This window comes from Phocoena phocoena, chromosome 18, assembly GCF_963924675.1.
Source record: "Phocoena phocoena chromosome 18, mPhoPho1.1, whole genome shotgun sequence".
In the NCBI taxonomy this organism is placed as follows: Eukaryota; Metazoa; Chordata; class Mammalia; order Artiodactyla; family Phocoenidae; genus Phocoena; species Phocoena phocoena.
Genome location: NC_089236.1, coordinates 35,075,513 through 35,095,955, shown reverse-complemented (window position 1 = coordinate 35,095,955; position 20,443 = coordinate 35,075,513). Strand labels below are relative to the sequence as shown.

Sequence of the window (20,443 nt, the reverse complement as noted above, 5' to 3'; positions counted from 1 at the left end):
CTAAAAGAAATCTGACACTCCAGCTATTCTCTGATCTCACCTTTCACTCTGATTGAACTAAAGACTTATCTGTACATGTTTTACCAGGGAGACATAATTTAATCCAGAGATGTGTCATCACATACTCTTACATACTCTGCCATTTAAAAATTCGGCTCACAATGGGGGAAGGAGACAGGTGTGCTTTCTGACAGCCCCACTGTTTTGCACTTCCAGTGCTCACTGCCTTCTCTCTCGGTGCCTTCCTTAAACCCTTCTTCTCTTAACAAGGATACAGGATAACAAAGTAATTAAGAGCCTGGGTTCTGCCTATCTGTGAACAGAAACATAACCAAGGACATAGAGAATAGACTGGTGGTTGCCAAGGGGGAGGGGGTGGGAGAGGGTTGGATTGGGAGTTTGGGATTAGCAGATGCAAAGTGGTGTATATACAGGATGGATAAGCAAAAAGGTCCTACATGGGACTTCCCTGGTGGTGCAGTGGTAAAGAATATGCCTGCCAATGCAGGGGACACAGGTTCAAGCTCTGGTCTAGGAACATCCCACATGCCAGAGAGCAACTAAGCCCGATGCCACAACTACTGAAGTCCAGGCACCTAAAGCCCGTGCTCTGCAACAAGAGAAGCCACCACAATGGGAAGCCAGTGCACCTCGACTAGAGAAAGCCCGCGTGCAGCAATGAAGGCCCAACGCAGCCATAAATAAATTAATTAATTAATTAATACATTTATTTTTTATAAAGTGGATTTATTTTTAAAAAAACAAAAAGGTCCTACTGTAGAGCACAGGGAACTATATTCTATATCCTGTGATAAACCGTAATAGAAAAGAATATGAAAAAGAATGTATATAAATGTGTAACTGAGTCACTTTCCTGTACAGCAGTAATTAACACAACACTGTAATTCAACTGTACATCAATAAAAAATAAAATTTAAAAAAATTGCCAGAAAAATAGTCACATAAGGGGAACTTCCCTGGTGGCCCAGTGGTTAAGACTTTACCTTCCAATGGAGGGGGTGAGGGTTCGATCCCTGGTCAGGGAGCTAATATCCCACATGCCTTGTGGCCAAAACACCAAAATATAAAACAGAAGCAATACTGTAACAAATGCAATAAACACTTTAAAAATGGTCGACATCAGAAAAAAATCTTTAAAGAAAAAATTCACATAAATCAGAAACAAATGAAACATAATAAATTCCATACATTTAAAAAAAAAAAGAGCATGGGTTCAGGTCAAATCGCAGCTTCCCACTTACTTATAGCTGTGTAATTCTGGGCAACTCACATAATGTCTCCTCATACTCCTCATCTATAAATGGGAATGGTAACAGTTCCCTACATCAGAGCATTGCTGTAATCCATAAACACGGTTAAAGGCCTTGGTAAATGTTTGAGGCTCTTTGGTTATTGTGAATTGAAATACATCAATGTCTTCTGGCCATGTGATTTATAATAGTTTGACATTTAACCAAATGGTAAAACTATTCCATTTATTATTCCCATCTCTTTTTACCCTTACCCTGCTTTGTTGTTTATGTTTTCTCCCACCACAAAGTGCTAGTTCCAGGAGAGTAAAGGCTTTATTTTGTTCACTGCTGAAAGCAATAGCACCCAGAAAAGTACTGTACATATGAAGCCCTCAGTAAATACTAGCTGAATGAATGGTGCAAAGTGTCACAAGGAAAAGTACACCAAAACTTTCATTATAATAAAAAAGTATAGATAAATCTTTCTCTAATGGCTTCTAGTCAAGTAACTGAAAACACCATATGCTATAATAAAAACATAAGTAATTTATTAAAAATTGAAGGCAAAAACATAATTTTAAAAGATTTAGACCTATGTTAGGCGTGATAGAGTATGGATGCTTTCCTGAAATACACAATCAGATCCAAGAGTATCACTTTCAGAATGTTCTAGTAGATTGAGTTTACTTTTAGTTGTCTTTGATGAAACAGTCACTATTCTACTCTCTTTCTTAACAGAAATGTGTTTTTTCGAAGACTCACTTTTAATTGGTTTATTAACCAAAGAATTATTTTGCCCAATTCCTTTGCTTTTCTGTTTTACAGGTGAGTCAGAGCAGGAATGCAGGTCCTTTCCAGGTTGTTTCTTAGCAGAGCATTTTTTGGTATATTCACCTGCTTTGCTCATTTTCTCTGAAGAAGACCTGCTATTTCTAGATAATTCCTCTTCTTTTCTTTGACTTCCAGTTCCAGAAATGACGTCTGCTGAAGGAGAACATGTTCTAACAATGAAATCTTCAAAAGACTCCTGCTGCTGCTCTGTGACTGGGACCCCCAGGTTGTCTTTGGAAGTTTCTAAGGCCTCCTGAGTAGACACTGGGACACGGAAGGAGCCAAGAGGCAAAGGAATCCTAGCATCACCTGTAATTTTCTGAAACTGGAGGGAAAAACAAAAGACAAGACAAAAATTCAGTGATGAACAAAGCCAACCATTAAAAAGTGGAGTTCAAAACTTCAATGTTACTCTGTAATCTTATTATTAACACAGTCAATATTCAGAAGATTTCAGAGCCAGTTTTTTTCTAATTATATCTTGCCAAGTGATTCTCAGCTTAACCTAGCTATATCCAAGTCTATGTCCGCTACATTTTCAGACTTTGATGACTGGGGTAGTTATTACCCATTTCCTTTCCCTCACTAAAAATAAAACCCTACTCTGTAAGATAATTTCTTTTCTATCCTCCAGGCACATGCAAACAGTATATAGTTTGTGACCAGACTGTGTTCTCAAGCTGTCAGTTCCCAAGACCAGTCTGAGATTGGTTGATGGGGGCTCCAAGTAAGGCTAGAGGAAAAGCTGACAGGTTTTCCCCTCCCATTCCCATAACCAGGTGATTCACTATAATATGTTACCTATTAGCTATGTCTGGATTACTTATTTTAAAAATTATATCAGTATGTGTACCTTCATTAGTGTTCCTTCATTGTAAGCTGACTGCATACAAATAGAAACCTAGATAAAATATGAATAGAATAGACATTTATACAACTTAAAATCTAGAATATTTTCTCTAATGTTTTCTTTCTTCATTAAGGATAGTTTGTTTTAACTCATAAATTTTCTAAAGAACTTCCAGTCTCCTTATTTACAACAATACAGTATCATGAAATGGGCATACATTTACTAATCTCAGATTTGGAAAGGATTCCAGAGTCTTCTAGCTCCTGAGCATATGAACTATTAGAGACTGATCATTATTGTTTTCTCCCTGACTTGGTCATTTCCTTTTTGCTAATCACTCTTAGAATCATTAAGTGCTGTTCTGTCCACTTACTTGGATATTTTGCATTTGTCCTGGGGCACCCTGTTTTGATTCTGATTTTTCTTCTTCAAGTGCCTTCTTTTCTTCTTTACGTGGACTACTAACAGTAGAATTCATCTGGGGATGACCTAGTAAATGAAAATCTGACTGATCTATACCAGCCATTGTGGCCAGCTGCCCAAGCCTGGACCAGAGGAGGAAAGGAGAAAAGACAAAGGTTATTATAATCACATAAGAGCAGTTTAGATTTCCCCAGACCTACAATCATGAAATACTTCTAAAATCTTAAAAGCCAACATCCTACTCCAGACTACAAGCCTCTCTCTCCCCTAAATTCTCAGCCCTTCCCAGATTCATCCTCTAGGACACATCCCGGAACAGGGCTTGAAACCGTGTTCCCTGCCTTGGCAGGCAGATTATTAACCACTGCGACACCAGGGAGGTCCAACTATTGTTATTTTGAATTCTTCTCCATTTACAAGTAATACTCTTACATGACTATTTTCTCACTAAATTTGAGGCATTATCTGTTCACTTTCTATTTTACTAAGTAAGGGTTTAGTTCCTTTACACTCTTTCCTATGTCCACACTGCTCAGTAAAGTTATGTCATCATTAGTTATTCCACTGCTCATGATCTCTTTGACTTGTAGTGATATACTTAAAAACCTACATTGTTGATCAACTATAAACTCTCTCAACGTCACGCTTTGTAAAATGAGGACATTCATACCATCTTCCCTTTTTTCTACCTCCTGTCTACCTTCCAAACCTAGCTTTTACGTTGTCAAAGTTGAAATTTATATTCTGTTCTATGTGCAGTTAAGTCTACCGTTATTTGAGAGTCAGTAGGAAGTAAGGTTTAAGAGAACAGGCGGAGAGCCTAAACTCAAAGCCTCGATCCAACCCTAAATTAGTTACAGCCTGGGCAAGTTCCTTCCCTGTCTTAGCTTCCTTTTCTCAAAAGTGGGAATGATATTAGCACCAACCTCATAAGGCTATTCAGAGGATTAAATGAGTTAATATATGCAAAAGCACTTAGAGCCTAATATATACTAAATACATAATAGTACACAATACATTTCAGTACATACCAAGTTAATACTAATACATACTAAGTATAGTTTAGGTTAGTTATTTGTTATTACATGCAAGTTGACAATAAAAGCTGCAAACCAAGACAGTATTGCCATTATTACAATGAAATTAATATTGCCCACTGCAGATGTACTGTGTCTCTGTGTATAGACTACACCTCGTTCCATACTGTGCCAGGGTGCAGGGTGTGGAGGGTGCAGGGTGACCACATACCCCAAGCCGCCTTGGGCTGTTCCAGTTTATACCTGTTGTCCTGATGTTACAGCATTAGAGCGCCTCCTTACACTATTGAAGTGTAAGGAGTTTGGACAAGTTCTGGTTTGGACAACAGATTAGATAGGTCATTACCCATGTGTGTCGCTGAAAAGGGGAACATCTATAGTGTCAAGTTTAAGTGGATTATTCTCTTGCTCACCAATGGTAGGTTAAAAATCAACCATAGCTTAGTTTGCTTCAGGTTTATGTCCGTATAGCCTTTTCTCCTCTGGAGTTCAAGTTCCTTCTCCTCTTCCTCTCCCTCCTCCCTTCCAACCGTGCCTAATACCTAGTAAGTACAATATGCCTCAAGCTGTTTCTAAGCTCTCAATCACACAATCAATAGCAGCCTCTTCAATCTAGACTACCTGCTCTCTGCACTGAATCCCCTATTACCTTCCTTCTTGGTTTATTAACTCATTTTGCTGGATTATTTCTATAAATAGCTTAAGGTGTAGCACAGGAGGTCAATTTTTCAAATTTCTTTGTGTACAAAATATCTTCTTCAGCCTCCACTTATGACTGATAGTTTGGCTGGATACAAACCACTAGGGTGAAAATTATGTGCCTGAAAAACTTTGGAGGTATCTTTCTAATGCCTTCCAGGATCCATGGTGCTGATGACAAGTATGATAAAGTCAGATTTTAACTTTCTTTTTTAGGTGACCAGTACTTTTCTCTCTGAAATGGATGTATCCTGTCAGTATTTTATTCTATGTTAATTTATTTTTTCAGTATTTTAAAGTTTCATAATGAAGGGTGCCTAGGTATGAGTCTATTCTTGTTCATCTTGCTCAAAACTTGAGTAACTATTTTCAATCTGAGGCCTGATGTCTACTTTCAGCTGTGGGGAATTTTGTTGCCCTTTGACAGCTTCCCTCCATTTTTTTTCTGGGTCTGGAGTTTCTAATAGTAACATGTTGTATCTCCCAGATGCAGCCTCTCTAACATATTGCTATCACATTTTCCATCGTGACTTTCTTTTTTATATAATGAGAAATTTAAAAAATTCCTACTGAAGTTATTTCAGCAACCATATTTTCATTTCCAAGAGACCTCTCTTGCTTTCTGACCATTCTCTTTTTAATTAACACCCTAGTCTTATTTTATAGTTGCTAGCTCTTTTTAAATCTGCCTCAGAATACTAATTATGGTTTTTTCTTAAATTATTTTGTTCCCTAAATTGTCCCCGGTCCTACTAGGATATGTTTTCACACTTTTTCCCCCTCTCTCATGTTGTAAGCTTTACTCAACTATCAGGCAAATGACAGTTATTTTCTATTTAAGAATGAGTGCAGAAAGCTCCCTGAAGTCAACGATTGATTGGTTTCTTATGCAGGAAGAAGCGGGGAGTAACTGTAATAGGATCCCCCCCAAACACAATTTTCTAGGTTATAAAAACTCACACCAGCTGCCCTAGTTCTCGCCAGTTTCACTGTTTTCAAAATGAAAGCATCTCATTTCAGGAGCGTGAAGGCAGGGCTGGGAGTCCACTCCTCCAAACACAACCCTTCAATGATTTCCCCTATTTCAGTCATACTTTTAACTAACTCCACCCTCTCTCCTACATGCGCATCTGAGCATGGGGCTACTTCTGCAGGTGGGGTCAGAATCCTCCTCAGTTGCAGGTGGTCCCTGTGCATGCTCTAGGTGATGCTTTTCCTCTGTTCTACTGCTTCAGTTTCACACTCTTCCACTTGTCTTCCGTCTTTCAAAACTATGTTGAAATCTCTTGATTGTTGTGGGCTTATATACTTAAACACTTTGATACCATCCTTGTAGTGTCTTGTCAAAATGGAGAAGAGCTGAAAGGGTTCTCAGTGCATTCTGAATCTGCTATTCTGTGGTCCCAGTGTGTAAACTTCTTGGTCTTCTCCAGTGTCTATCATTACTACTAGAAATACAATCTCCTGGTCTACTCGTGAAGGAAATGAAAACAGCACATCTAAAATGACAAGGAAGGCGGTTAAATGCTCTAGGGTCTTGTCGTACTCTGCCATTTATTAATAAACCACTTATGTGCTACAAATTGTAGGTGCTTATTTATAAAATGAAAGAGGGTAACTCTACATGGACTATAGATTTCTCCTACTCTAACATTTCATAATTTTCTAAGTTTTTTTCTTAAAATTTCTCTATATTATCATTAATTTTACTTAAAAAAATAAAAATCTAACTTTTGAAAATCAAAGAGTTAATTGCCATAGTCCTACAATAATGGGATAATTAGTTCTGAAACCGGTCAAGTTTCATGTTTCATACGAAAAGAAAATCATATTAAATAATTTTTAAAAAGTAAACATGCACTTTGTAGCACAAAGACAAGGTCCCTCACAAATGGTGTTCCTTTATTTACTAGAAATGTTCAGTTCTTCATTAAAGTTGAAATAAAATAAATATATTATTTTTTAGATGCAAAAATTTCTTATGAAAATCAATTTTTCTTTTCTGTCCATACAAACAAAAGTATGGAATGACATTAGAGGTCAGGTTTACTTGGTAATAGAATGTAGCTTCTTGATATTTTTTATTTTAGGAAAGGAGAATATCAACATGAAAACTTTTTTCAACTTTACTTTTATTTAAAATGAGGCCATATTTTCCCCTTGTAAAAAGAGAGTTCAACTAGAACTGTCAATTTTCTCATCTGTAAAACAAGAGCACTGAATCAGCTGACTACATTCATTCAGAACTCAATTTCTTTATCGTATGATCACTAAGGTTCTCCCTAAATCTAATATACTAAGGTTCTAAGGAAAGGAAAATATAGTACTAACGACATGTTTTGATTTTTATTTCCTAGAGTTCAAATGTCCACCATTCACCCTGGTCTAACCTTAAGGAACCATTCAAGGGGATACAATGCAGATGGGAAGAGAAAACAGAACCCTCACACAAGCTTTGCCATATTGCAATCAGGCTTCCGTTTGAAAAATAATCTTCTCTATAGCTTTCAAGTGATAACTTTGTACCGGCAATGCTTCTTGTTTCAAACTGATTTTCTCTGGTTCTTCCTGAACACTTTCTGAGGAATCATTGACCTCTTCATTTTCTGAGGAGGAAGGACTCTCTACTGTCACAGTCACAGGAAATTCTGATGGACCTGAGTGTCACAAGAAGAAGATAGGAAACCACAGAGTTGTTAAACTAAAGTGCAAAGAAAGAAAACAAGATTGTATAAAAGACAACACAAGCCAGATGCCAAATATCCAAATATTAGAGGACATTTAACAAAAGTGATCTGATATCATTACTTATAAACGTCTCTCACTGCTCCTTAGTCTAAAACAGGCAATGACTAAGTAAAAGTACAGTAACTTATTTTTGCTATGTTACTGTACATGCCTCTGTTGTACATGGTTAGGATTAGTAATGGGAATTGCCCATATTATTTTCTTTTCTTTCACAAAAGCCAAGTGAAGATCCAAGGTAACCATTTTTTCTCAGATCAACTTTAGACTGCAAATGAAAAATTTATTTTTCACTATCAGACAAAAACAGTCTGGAAGAAAATGTAGTTTTTTGGAGGAAAATACACCAGTAAAGGGACTGATAAAGAATCAGAAGAATAATCAGAAAGTTAACATATCTAAGCTGTGTATAATAGATGTTAGAATTTTAAAAAGTAAATCACATACACATACATAACTAAAACTGACCCATCAAAAATTTCATCTTCTCATCACCCTGAAGCCAAAACTAGGGTAACAGTAATACAATTCTATCAAGCTTCACTGCCACTGCAATGTTGTTCAATTGGACATTTCCTAACATTTAAAACCTGACCTGGCCACAACCCCATAAAAGTCTACAGATCATAAAGAAGTGTGCTGGGATTATGTAACTACGCAGAAGGCAAGTCACTAGGACATCATTTTGACAACAAGCTGCAAACCTGCAGCACAGGAAAATCCCAACAGGAGAATGAGGCACACACCCCTCTCTCTGGGCATGAAAGGGCAGGACTGACACCCAAGATGCTCTTCTCTCAACCTCAGCAGAGGTGCCTCTCACAGAGCAACTATGCAGTCTCCCAGAACCACTGGCAAGGAGAATCTGATACTGACAGTATTAGCTTGCCATGAGGCCATAAGCGAGGGAATGTGTGTGGCCTTGGTGAGAGAGCAGAGGTTTGGGAGATGTTGCTTTATGTTGGCTTTCAGATCAGGAATTTGTACATATAGCCTGCAAACAATGTTTCTTGAAAACATATGAACATTCTTGATTATGACAGCTCCATGTGAGGGGTCAGAAATGGCAGTCAAGTTAATTTCACTGGGTAACAGCTGATTTGCGGACTGGAGAACAGGCTTCCTTGTTTACAGACAACCACAAGGCTGCCAGTTGTGTGCCAAATCCACACAACTACACAGTTGCATTGGGAGAGCGACCAAACATGTTTTACATGGATTTATTTCAGAGAGGGAAATGCTTCTTGTAAGGCTATGTCAGTTTAAAAAGCAAGAAGAATGACCACTCACCTTTCCCAATTCAAGTCCTATATATCATCAATATGATAGCTACACACCAGCAACTGATTACATACATCACGAGCTTTGATGAATGCAAAGCCCCTAAAAAGATATCAACAAAACGAAGTTAGATCTTGATGTAAATACATCACCAGTTAAACCCAGTTAATACAACTATTTAGTATTATGTACAGTATCCATATAGAATTGTGTACAAAAATAAATAAGCTCAAAAGAAGGACGGGGAAGGCTCTGCTACGGAGAAAAGTGAACAGAATTCAACCGACTGGCTTCATAATGACTCTCTGAACTGCTGAGAGGCCCCTTCAGCTCCTATGTTCAGGATGGTTGAGATTTCAGTCTAACTTCTGTAAATGGTGATATTAATCGCTCTCTAATTTACCACTCTGTGTGATGAGGATGAACCTGAGATTAAGTGTCTCAGGAAGAAGATAGAAAACCACAGAGTTGTTAAACTTAAGTGCAAAGACTGGGGATTCAACACTATACTTTATGCAACAGCAATTCACATTACCATTTGGTCATATTCTTTCAACAAAACAAAAGCTGCACTCACATGTATTAAAAGACAAAAATTAACTGCCATCTGTATCAATATGTTAATGTGCTTCAATCACACATGTTTTCATGAAAGTTTAAACATAAAATCACCTTTAAGATCTTGACCATGTGATCTGCTCCCTGCCATGTCAGATTATACCCCGTGAAGTTTACTGTCTTAAGAGTGACAGAGTTCTTTATACCTTGACAAATAACTAAAAGGAAAAATAAAAAACCCACACACAGTAAGATGAAGAGCCTATACATTTGTCAATCTTGACTTATTTGCTTCTCTTGAGTTAATTGGAGGTTTACAGCCACATTTTTAAAATCATTAACAACAATCTTCGCAAAGGGGTAATTGATGAACTGATACATTCTAAAACTTGTCAGTAACAAAGTCTTATTCCAGTTTACAGCAACACTTTAATTCTATTTAGGTACTAAAACTGAATACACTGAATACTGCAAACTTTATTGCCAACCACTCAGTAAAGTACGACATACTTTTGAGACAAAGGAAAAAAAAGAAAAACCTAAAATGCATAAGACTCTTCCGATTTTCAGATCCAATGATACATGCCAATCCTGATGATCAATCAGCGACGTAAATGTCAACTATAAACCCAGTATTTTATTAGCTGCTATGCAGTATACTAGAGCAATAGAAGAGAGAGAACCTCAAACCCTCTGTTCCCTCAAACTGAAAGGCAGGCTTCCTGAACCTTCCAGACCACTACTGGACACAAAAAACACACACTAATACTTCAGGACCCCAAGCAACAGTCACCTGTTTTGTGATTACTTCCATGACACACTCCCACTAACACCACTGAATTTGCTGTTCCTATGGGATGTTACATATATTTCCTATTTTAACACATACCACAGTGCATTATAATTATTATTGCAGATACATGTTCAAACAATTTAAAGATCATGATGACTTTTTTGCTCTTTACATCTTGCTATTTCCTTTCCCATAATATTTCTTGAAGAGAAACCATAAAAATATAAACACACACAAAAAACAGAAAATATAGAAAACGCATGGTTTGTGGCTTAACACAAACTTAAGTAAGATTAATTCTGACAGTATCCAGCATGACAAACTTCCATGGTACAAATGAGAATGGACCAAGGTTTGAGCAGGTATAGGAGACAATCCATGCATGAACACCACCAAGAAAAGGTAGACAGGAAAAGGTAGACAGACATGGTGTGTAGGAAATCACGAGACCAGTATGATGGGAAGAGACTTAAACAAGACTGAAACTCACTTTCTAAACCTCCATCTCCAAGTGGACAATTCACAAGACAAGGTGCACCAAAGAAGGCAATTATTCAATCCTTTTAATGGGGAGGAACAGTTTAAACTTTTATTGGTTTAGTTTGCGGCAAAAGCAACTATCAAATGTTGGCAGGACACAATGAAGGCTTACCTTTGTTAACATAGTTAAGTCTCTCTCTCTCAGAACTAGCCCATTTAGCTCCGGTTCCTTAGCGCACTGACGCACTTACACAGCAATTAACAGCTTTACACAACTGCAAGGTCACATCTATATTTCTTATTGCAGGAACACGACTTCTGTAAACGTTATTTCTGCCACAACCTAAAGCAAAATTATTGTAAAATGAGTGATTTAAACCATACATTTTATCATCATTAAAAAGTATCTAAATAAAAAAAACAAGCATCTGCTCTTTGCTAAGGATTAGAACCGACTCCTGCCCTTAAAGCCTTCATTAAGGAGGAAGATGTATAAAATCAAAATTTCAATCACATGAGATAAATAAACATAACTTTTATGCACAGAGGTTCCTATGGAGGCAAAAACTTATGTCTAAGTGACGGCTTCATGATAACCCTGAAGTACAATCTAGAAAGATGAGGCTATGCAGAGTTGGAGTACAATGTGCATTAACTGCACTGGGAGTATCTGTGAAAAGACACTCAAGCCTGACACCTGCTGGGCACATTAAATACTGCAGGTGGGGATGACTAAAGGCCAGGGGTCCAAGTGTGAGAAGAGATAGAAAGGAAAATAGAGATGCTGGCCAAAGCAAGCCTGGGAAAGAGCATGGCTTGTATCCCACAGGAGATGAGGCCTGGGACTACCACTGGCTGAGTAGGGTGCCTCCGCTGATTAGAAAAAGGCACCCCGCTGCTGAAGGACCGATTGGATAAAGGGAGTGATCACAAAAAGCTCCCCTTCCTCAGGGCAAAGAGCCCTATGAGGCTTGGCCGAACACAGTTCAGACTACAGGCCTCTGTGCAGAGCACATGCTAGGCAGCTAGTATGCACTAACTCTGTGTGGGCAAGCCATTAGCAACATTATTTTAAGCACATCTTTTTATGGTAGAAGATCACTTAACCCGAGTAGGCAGATGAACTTAGAGGAACTGAGTCCAGGGGCCAAGAAACCACCCAGGAGTTTCTGCCATAGTCCGGGCAAAATGTAATATGGATGAAGAAGCAAATTTACGAGGAGGCCAAAATCTACAAGCTAGCCCCACTGGATGCAAGACATAAAGAAAGTTCAGTGAAGGAACTCTGAAGAGAATGGGCTGTACAATAAATTTTTCTTACATTCAATGTAAAGTATTAGGCAAAATTAAGTACTGTGGCCTTTCAGGTCCCTTCCAGCTATAATATCTTTTGATTTCTAACTTATTACTCTGCTTAAGTAAAGTCCCTTCAGAGGTACAGAACAGTTCTTACACCTGAATGGGATGCAAAGAATAATCTGACTTCTCTTCACCAGGCAATGAGTTGAACTGTCTGTGCAGAAGAGATAACAGATGGTGTGAACCCCAGATCCTAGAAAAGGGCCAGGCACACGATAAGTATTCAGCTTTTTGAAAACAAATGAACAATCATTTCCTCTCCTAGATCTTCATACCCTTCCTCTGCTGGCTACTTTCTCTCAGCTTATAAACATGCTCAAATATACCCACTTAAAAAACTCTCAGACCTATGATTCTCTGGATCTTCTTGTGGATAACCTAAGTCTCTCCCATGCCTTCAAACACCTGTCCTCCCAAAAAGCCCAGATCTGTACCTTGGCCCCAGAACTCTCTACCAGGCCCCTCTAAAGCACTGAAGATGAAGTAAGATCCTCTCGCCACACCCAATCCCTTTCTACTGTGCTCTGTATCTCTCAAAAAGGTGCAGCTGTAAACTGTCACCCACGCTTGCTGCCCTCCCTTTTTTAACTGGGCACCAGGCCTCACCTATTCTCTCTCAGATCTGCAAAACCCAGTCCCACCATTTATAACTTAAGTGGAACCCGTAGATAACAATTCACCCTGCACCGAATCAACTGCCTTCCACATGGAGGTCCCAGTAAGCCTCTAAACCAGAATTCCATTTCACTGTTCTTTGGTGTTTCCCACAGCCTTCAGGATAAACATCCAAACTTCTGACAGGACGAACAAGGCCCCTTTATGTTTGTCCCCACTAGGTTTCCAGTATCAACTCTCATTTCTTTCCCAAACCCTGAGTTCCAGTCCTGTACATTAGTTTTGCCATATTTTCTTATATTTCTCAAACTTTAACACACACTGCCCTCTCCTGCCACCCCAGGAGCTTCTACATATCCTTATAAAGGATGGCACTTCCTCCAAGAAACCTATCCTGAACTTTCCCTTGAAGATTCTGTGCTCTGCAGAGGGGAAAGATGGGGGGGAGGGATTAATTAGGAGTTTGGCATTAACATATCCACACGACTATATATAAAATAGGTAATCAACAAGGACCTACTGCATAGCACAGGGAACTCTACTCCGTATCCTGTAACAAACTGTACGGGAAAAGAATCTGAAAAGGAATGGATACATGTATAACTGAATCACTTTGCTGTACACCTGAAACTAACACAATATTGTAAATCAACTATACTCCAATAAAAAATATAAATTAAATTAAAGAAAAAAGAGATTCTGTGCTCTGTAGCACCAAAACTCACTTCTTCCAGAGCACTGACTACTGTGCTTGTGTTTACTTGCTGCCCAGTAGAAAGGAAGATTACCTAGGGCAGAAGCATCGTCTCCAGCAGCCCTTGGATCTGACAACTCATTCAAGTGCCAGGATACTTTACACACATAACCTGCTTAATTAATTCTAAGAACCCACAGAAAGAGTGGTTATTAATGTCATTTTACAAGTGTGGAGATTGTAGTGCAAAAGAAACCTGCCCAGGCCACAGAGAGCATAAGCCCGGGAATTCAAACCCTAAGCTGCCTTCACACCGGTGCTCTTTGCACTGTATGATACGACTATTGAAATAAATTTTTTTTTCCTGAGCCCTGTTTTAATGGAAAGGAAATGAAGCTGGGATATATCAATTTCCTAATCGCTTTGGTCTGTACCAGGCAAAGTCATTCAACACACCAGGTAACATCTGTGCAACCATTAACGATGCTCCAAACTGTGCTAAGTGTTCTACATTGTAGAGTCTAGAAGCATTAACACAGTGCATCCTTGTAACCGCCAGAGACTGGATCTTGTTAAGACCACGCTACAGATGAGAACACTGAGACCTTGAAGCCTTAAGGCACTCGGCCGGGGTCACCAAGCTGGCAGGAGTCCTAGACCGCATGCCCCGTCTCGTGCATGCATACCCGGGCACTGGGCACCGGTTCTAGTGCCCACCCTCCACCTTGTACCATCTAAAACCCCGCTTTGCAGCGCCCACACGACAGCCCCCGGAAGCGGGAAATACAAACCTGTCTCGCCAAGCCGTGGCTGGAAGAAGCTCTAGATACAGATCAGGGGCAGAGGGTGCTCAGGAGCGGCACCCAGTCTTCCCCGCGGAGGCGGTCGGCCTTAACTCCAGCAGGGCCTTCCGCAGGCAAGCGCGCACGGCGGGCAGAGGCACCGAGCCCTGCAGCGCGCACAGGTCCTCAGAGCGCGAGAAGAAGTCGGCCGGGCTGTCCCGGCGCAGCTTCACCTAATGATCATGGCCCGAGCGCAGCCTCGGGGACGCTGGCTGAGGACACGATGCCCACACCCTCCTGGGGTCCCCGGCTCGCCTCTCGGCCCCTCGGGCGCCCACCGCCCGGCGGCTGCTGCCCCGCAGTGTACGCAGGACCGGCGTCGCAGCCAGAAGACATCGGGTCACGGGCCTCAGCTAGGCCAGCCCCTCCGTGCCGCGCTCTGGAGCCCCCGCATGGACTGGTTTTAGCGCTGGCATCAACACCCTCCACGCCGCGGGGCTGGGGTTTAAGCCACGAGGGCGGGGCCGTGGGGGCGGGGCTCGAGGACGTCAGCACGCTCGCCACGCGTCCTCTCGCAGCCCCGTCTCCCATGGTGAAGCGGCCTGAGGAGTAGGGTCTGGAGCTTTGTGACTAGGGCAGCGCGACAGGAAGGAGGTGTGGAGAATTTGGCGTTTCCAAAAAACGTTTGCTGAATCATCCAAACAAAAGTGAGACATGGTTATATGAACGCATTTTAAAAGTAAACTCCCGCTAAGTCTCTGTGCTCGCCCCGCCAGGAGACAGCGTGCACTCTGTGAGGGACACAGGAAAGTCTGAGTGGACGTCTGCCTGTGCTCCCTTACCTGGTGCACGGGTGTGTGAATTTCTGCAGAGAGCTCTTAATTTCTGTAGTTTCTGCTGACTTGACACGGTGTTTGGCAAATGGTGACGTGTTCCGTGCATTTAGGACATGATTGTGGTTAGTAATAATCACTCTGTTTTGTACTGACAACTCCACAGAGAATTTACTACTGAATATCCACTTTACAGAAGAAAAACTGAGGCGTAGGAAGTGAAGTGACTGAGTAAGAGGAAGGACTCAGACAATTGGTGTTAGTAAATTAACCCTGCAAGGAGGCCGTTAGCCTGCAGTGGCTCTAGTGATGCGGTTGCCTAGGTAAATCAACCAAAATCTAAGCCTGTCATCGCCTCAGGGTGACGAAAACCGCTGAGGACAACCAGTCACAAACCACCAACTAGGCTTTAAAGCTATAGCAAGTCAGTCATTTCCTTGCTTTGCTTCTTGCCCTTTTAAAAGAAACATCTCTGCAGCTCCTGTGGCTGGAGTGCTCCTCACCTCTTCCGCTTTCGTGGTGCCTGAATTGAATCTATTTTTGCTGACGTAAAGTCTTAAAATTTTAAATATGCCTCAGTTTGTCTTTTAACATTGGCCGTAGAAGTTGGATTTGTGTCCAGTTTCTAGAACAGTGGTCGTCCTCTGGTCAGGCCTTAGGCGTTATGCGTACAACGTTCCTCTTCTACCACCACCTGGATGCCTCCACCCACTTACCAGCTCCCGCGCATCAGATCCCCTAGATGCGGTCAGCAATGGCTTTTACATGCAGCGTGCTCACATTATAACATCACAGACACTCCTCTGTCCTCCAGCCAGCGTGTGAAGTAAAACATTATCATTCCTGTTGAAGAGCCTGGTGTGACCACTTTCCCAATCACAGCCACTCCCCAGATGACCCTGGGTAACCACTCTTCTGAACTTGGTCTCCAGCACTGTCACGGATGTCTTTCTGTTTAGGCTACATTTTTAAGTATTGTTAAACCTCATATAGTATTCTACTATGTTTTCTCTTCTTACTTGCTTTTTTTAGTGTTATCTTTGCTAGGTTCATCCATGCTGACACGTAAAGATCTGTCTAGTTCATGTACTTTCCTCACTATGTAGGATTCCCATGTAGGGAAATACAATAATTTATATGTGCATTTTTCTGTTGATGGACATTTAAATTGTTTCCAATTTTCAGTATGATTTCCGTTTTTTAAAAAATTTATATACTTTTCAAAGGTTACTTTACATTTACAGTAATTACAAAATATTGGCTATATTCCCTGTGTTGTACAATACATCTTTGAGCCTATCGTACACCAAGTAGTTTACATCTCTCACTTCCCCACCCCTGTATTGCCCCCTCCTCCCCCTCCGCACTGGCAACCATTAGTTTGTTCTCTGTATCTGTGACTCCCCTTCTTTTTGTTATATTTGGTAGATTGTTGTATTTTTTAGATTCCATATATAGGTGATATCCTACAGTGTTTGTTTTTGTTTGACTTATTTCATTCACCACAATGCCCTCCAAGTCCATCTATGTTGCTGCAAATAGCAAAATTTCTTTCTTTTTTAAGGCTGAGTAGTATGCCATTTTGTTATATGTACCGCATCTTCTTTACCATTCATCTCTTTTTTTTTACATCTTTATTGGAGTATAATTGCTTTACAATGGTGTGTTAGTTTCTGCTTTATAACAAAGTGAATCAGTTATACATATACATATGTTCCCATATCTCTTCCTTCTTGCATCTGCCTCCCTCTCACCCTCCTTATCCCACTCCTCCAGGCGGTCACAAAGCACCGAGCTGATCTCCCTGTGCTATGCGGCTGCTTCCCACTAGCTACCTACCTTACGTTTGGTAGTGTATATATGTTCATGCCTCTCGCTCTCTTTGTCACAGCTTACCCTTCCTCTGCCCCATATCCTCAAGTCCATTCTCTAGTAGGTCTGTGTCTTTATTCTTGTATTACCCCTAGGTTCTTCATAACATTTCTTTTTCTTAAATGCCATATATATGTGTTAGCATACGGTATTTGTCTTTCTCTTTCTGACTTACTTCACTATGTATGACAGACTCTAGGTCCATCCATCTCATTACAAATAGCTCAATTTCGTTTCTTTTTATGGCTGAGTAATATTCCATTGTATATATGTGCCACATCTTCTTTAACCATTCATCCAATGATGGACATTTAGGTTGTTTCCATCTCCGGGCTATTGTAAATAGAGCTACAATGAACATTTTGGTACATGACTCTTTTTGAATTATGATTTTCTCAGGGTATATGCCCAGTAGTGGGATTGCTGGGTCATCTGGTAGTTCTATTTGTAGTTTTTTAAGGAACCTCCATACTGTTCTCCATAGTGGCTGTACCAATTCACATTCCCACCAGCAGTGCAAGAGTGTTCCCTTTTCTCCACACCCTCTCCAGCATTTACTGTTTCTAGATTTTTGGATGATGGCCATTCTGACTGGTGTGAGATGATATCTCAATGTAGTTTTGATTTGCATTTCTCTAATGATTAGTGATGTTGAGCATCCTTACATGTGTTTATTGGCAATCTGTATATCTTCTTTGGAGAAATGTCTGTTTAGGTCTTTGAGCATTTTATTGGCTTGTTTGTTTTTTTGATATTGACCTGCATGAGCTGCTTGCAAATTTTGGAGATTAATCCTTTATCAGTTGCTTCGTTTGCAAATATTTTCTCCCATTCTGAGGGTTCTCTTTTGGTCTTGTTTATGGTTTCCTTTGCTGTGCAAAACCTTTGAAGTTTCATTAGGTCCCACTTGTTTATTTTTGTTTTTATTTCCATTACTTTAGGAGGTGGGTCAAAAAGGATCTTGCTGTGATTTATGTCATAGAGTGTTCTGCCTATGTTTTCCTCTAAGAGTTTGATAGTTTCTGGCCTTACATTTAGGTCTTTAATCCATTTTGAGCTTATTTTTGTGTATGGTGTTAGGGAGTGATCTACTCTCATACTTCTACATGTACCTGTCCAGTTTTCCCAGCACCACTTATTGAAGAGGCTGTCCTTTCTCCATTGTACATTCCTGCCTCCTTTATCACAGATAAGGTGACCATAGGTGTGTGGGTTTCTCTCTGGGCTTTCTATCCTGTTCCACTGATCTATATTTCTGTTTTTGTGCCAGTACCATACTGTCTTGATTACTGTAGCTTTGTAGTATAGTCTGAAGTCAGGGGGCCTGATTCCTCCAGCTCCATTTTTCGTTCTCAAGATTGGTTTGGCTATTCGGGGCCTTTTGTGTTTCCATACAAATTGTGAAATTTTTTGTTCTAGTTCTGTGAAAAATGCCAGTGGTAGTTTGATAGGGATTGCATTGAATCTATAGATTGCTTTGGGTAGTAGAGTCATTTTCACAATGTTGATTCTTCCAACCCAAGAACATGGTATATCTCTCCATCTATTTGTATCATCTTTAATTTCTTTCATTAGTGTCTTATAATTTTCTGCATACAGGTCTTTTGTCTCCTTAGGTAGGTTTATTCTTAGATATTTTATTCTCTTTGTTGCAATGGTAAATGGGAGTGTTTTCTTGATTTCACTTTCAGATTTTTCATCATTAGTGTATAGGAATGCCAGAGATTTCTGTGCATTAATTTTGTATCCTGCTACTTTACCAAATTCATTGATTAGCTCTAGTAGTTTTCTGGTAGCATCTTTAGGATTCTCTGTGTATAGTATCATGTCATCTGCAAACAGTGACAGCTTTACTTCTTCTTTTCCGATTTGGATCCTTTTATTTCCTTCTCTTCTCTGATTGCTGTGGCTAAAACTTCTAAAACTATCTTGAATGAGAGTGGTGAGAGTGGGCAACTTTGTCTTGTTCCTGATCGGAAATGCTTTCAGTATTTCACCATTGAGGACAATGTTGGTTGTGGGTTTGTCATATATGGCCTTTATTATATTGAGCAAAGTTCCCTCTAAGCCTACTTTCTGCAGTGTTTTTTATCATAAAAGGATGTTGAATTTTGTCAAATGCTTTCTCTGCATCGATTGAGATGATCATATGGTTTTTCTCCTTCAGTTTGTTAATATGGTGTATCACGTTGATTGATTTGTGTATATTGAAGAATCCTTGCATTCCTGGAATAAACCCCACTTGATCATGGTGTATGATCCTTTAAATGTGCTGTTGGATTCTGTTTGCTAGTATTTTGTCGAGGATTTTTGCATCTATGTTCATCAGCGATATTGGCCTGTAGTTTTCTTTCTTGTGACATCCTTGTCTGGTTTTGGTATCAGGGTGATGGTGGCCTCGTAGAATGAGTTTGGGAGTGCTACTCCCTCTGATATATTTTGGAAGAGTTTGAGAATGATAGGTGTTAGCTCTTCTCTAAATGTTTGGTAGAATTCGCCTGTGAAGCCATCTGGTCCTCGGCTTTTGTTTGTTGGAAGATTTTTAATCACAGTTTCCATTTCAGTGCTTGTGATTGGTCTGTTCATATCTTCTATTTCTTCCTGATTCAGTCTTGGCAGGTTGTGCATTTCTAAGAATTTGTCCATTTCTTTCAGGCTGTCCATTTTATCGGCATAGAGTTGCTTGTAGTAATCTCTCATGATCTTTTGTATTTCTGCAGTGTCAGTTGTTCCTTCTCCTTTTTCATTTCTAATTCTATTGATTTGAGTCTTCTCCCTATTTTGCTTGATGAGTCTGGTTAATGGTTTATCAATTTTGTTTATCTTCTCAAAGAACAAACTTTTAGTTTTATTGATCTTTGCTATCATTTCCTTCATTTCTTTTTCATTTATTTCTGATCTGATTTTTATGATTTCCTTCTTTCTGCTAACTTTGGGATTTTTTGTTTTCTTTCTCTAACTGCTTTAGGTGCAAGGTTATGTTGTTTATTCGAGATGTTTCCTGTTTCTTAAGGTAGGATTGTATTGCTATAAACTTCCCTCTTAGAACTGATTTTGCTGCATCCCATAGGTTTTGAGTCGTCGTGTCTCCATTGTGATTTGTTTCTAGGTATATTTTTATTTCCTCTTTGATTTCTTCAGTGATCATTTCGTTATTAAGTAGTGTAGTGTTTAGCCTCCATGTGTTTGTATTTTTTACAGATCTTTTCCTGTAATTGATATCTAGTCTCATAACGTTGTGGTCAGAAAAGATACTTGATACAATTTCAATTTTCTTAAATTTACCAAGGCTTGATTTGTGACCCAGGATATGATCTATCCTGGAGAATGTTCCATGA

The 20,443-nt window shown here is 39.8% G+C and overlaps 1 pseudogene; it reads right to left on the bottom strand.

The window, feature by feature from the left end:
- Nucleotides 1-1,845: 1,845 nt before the first annotated feature.
- LOC136137537 (centrosomal protein of 78 kDa-like) lies at nucleotides 1,846-14,991 on the bottom strand (annotated as a pseudogene).
- Nucleotides 14,992-20,443: the final 5,452 nt, after the last annotated feature.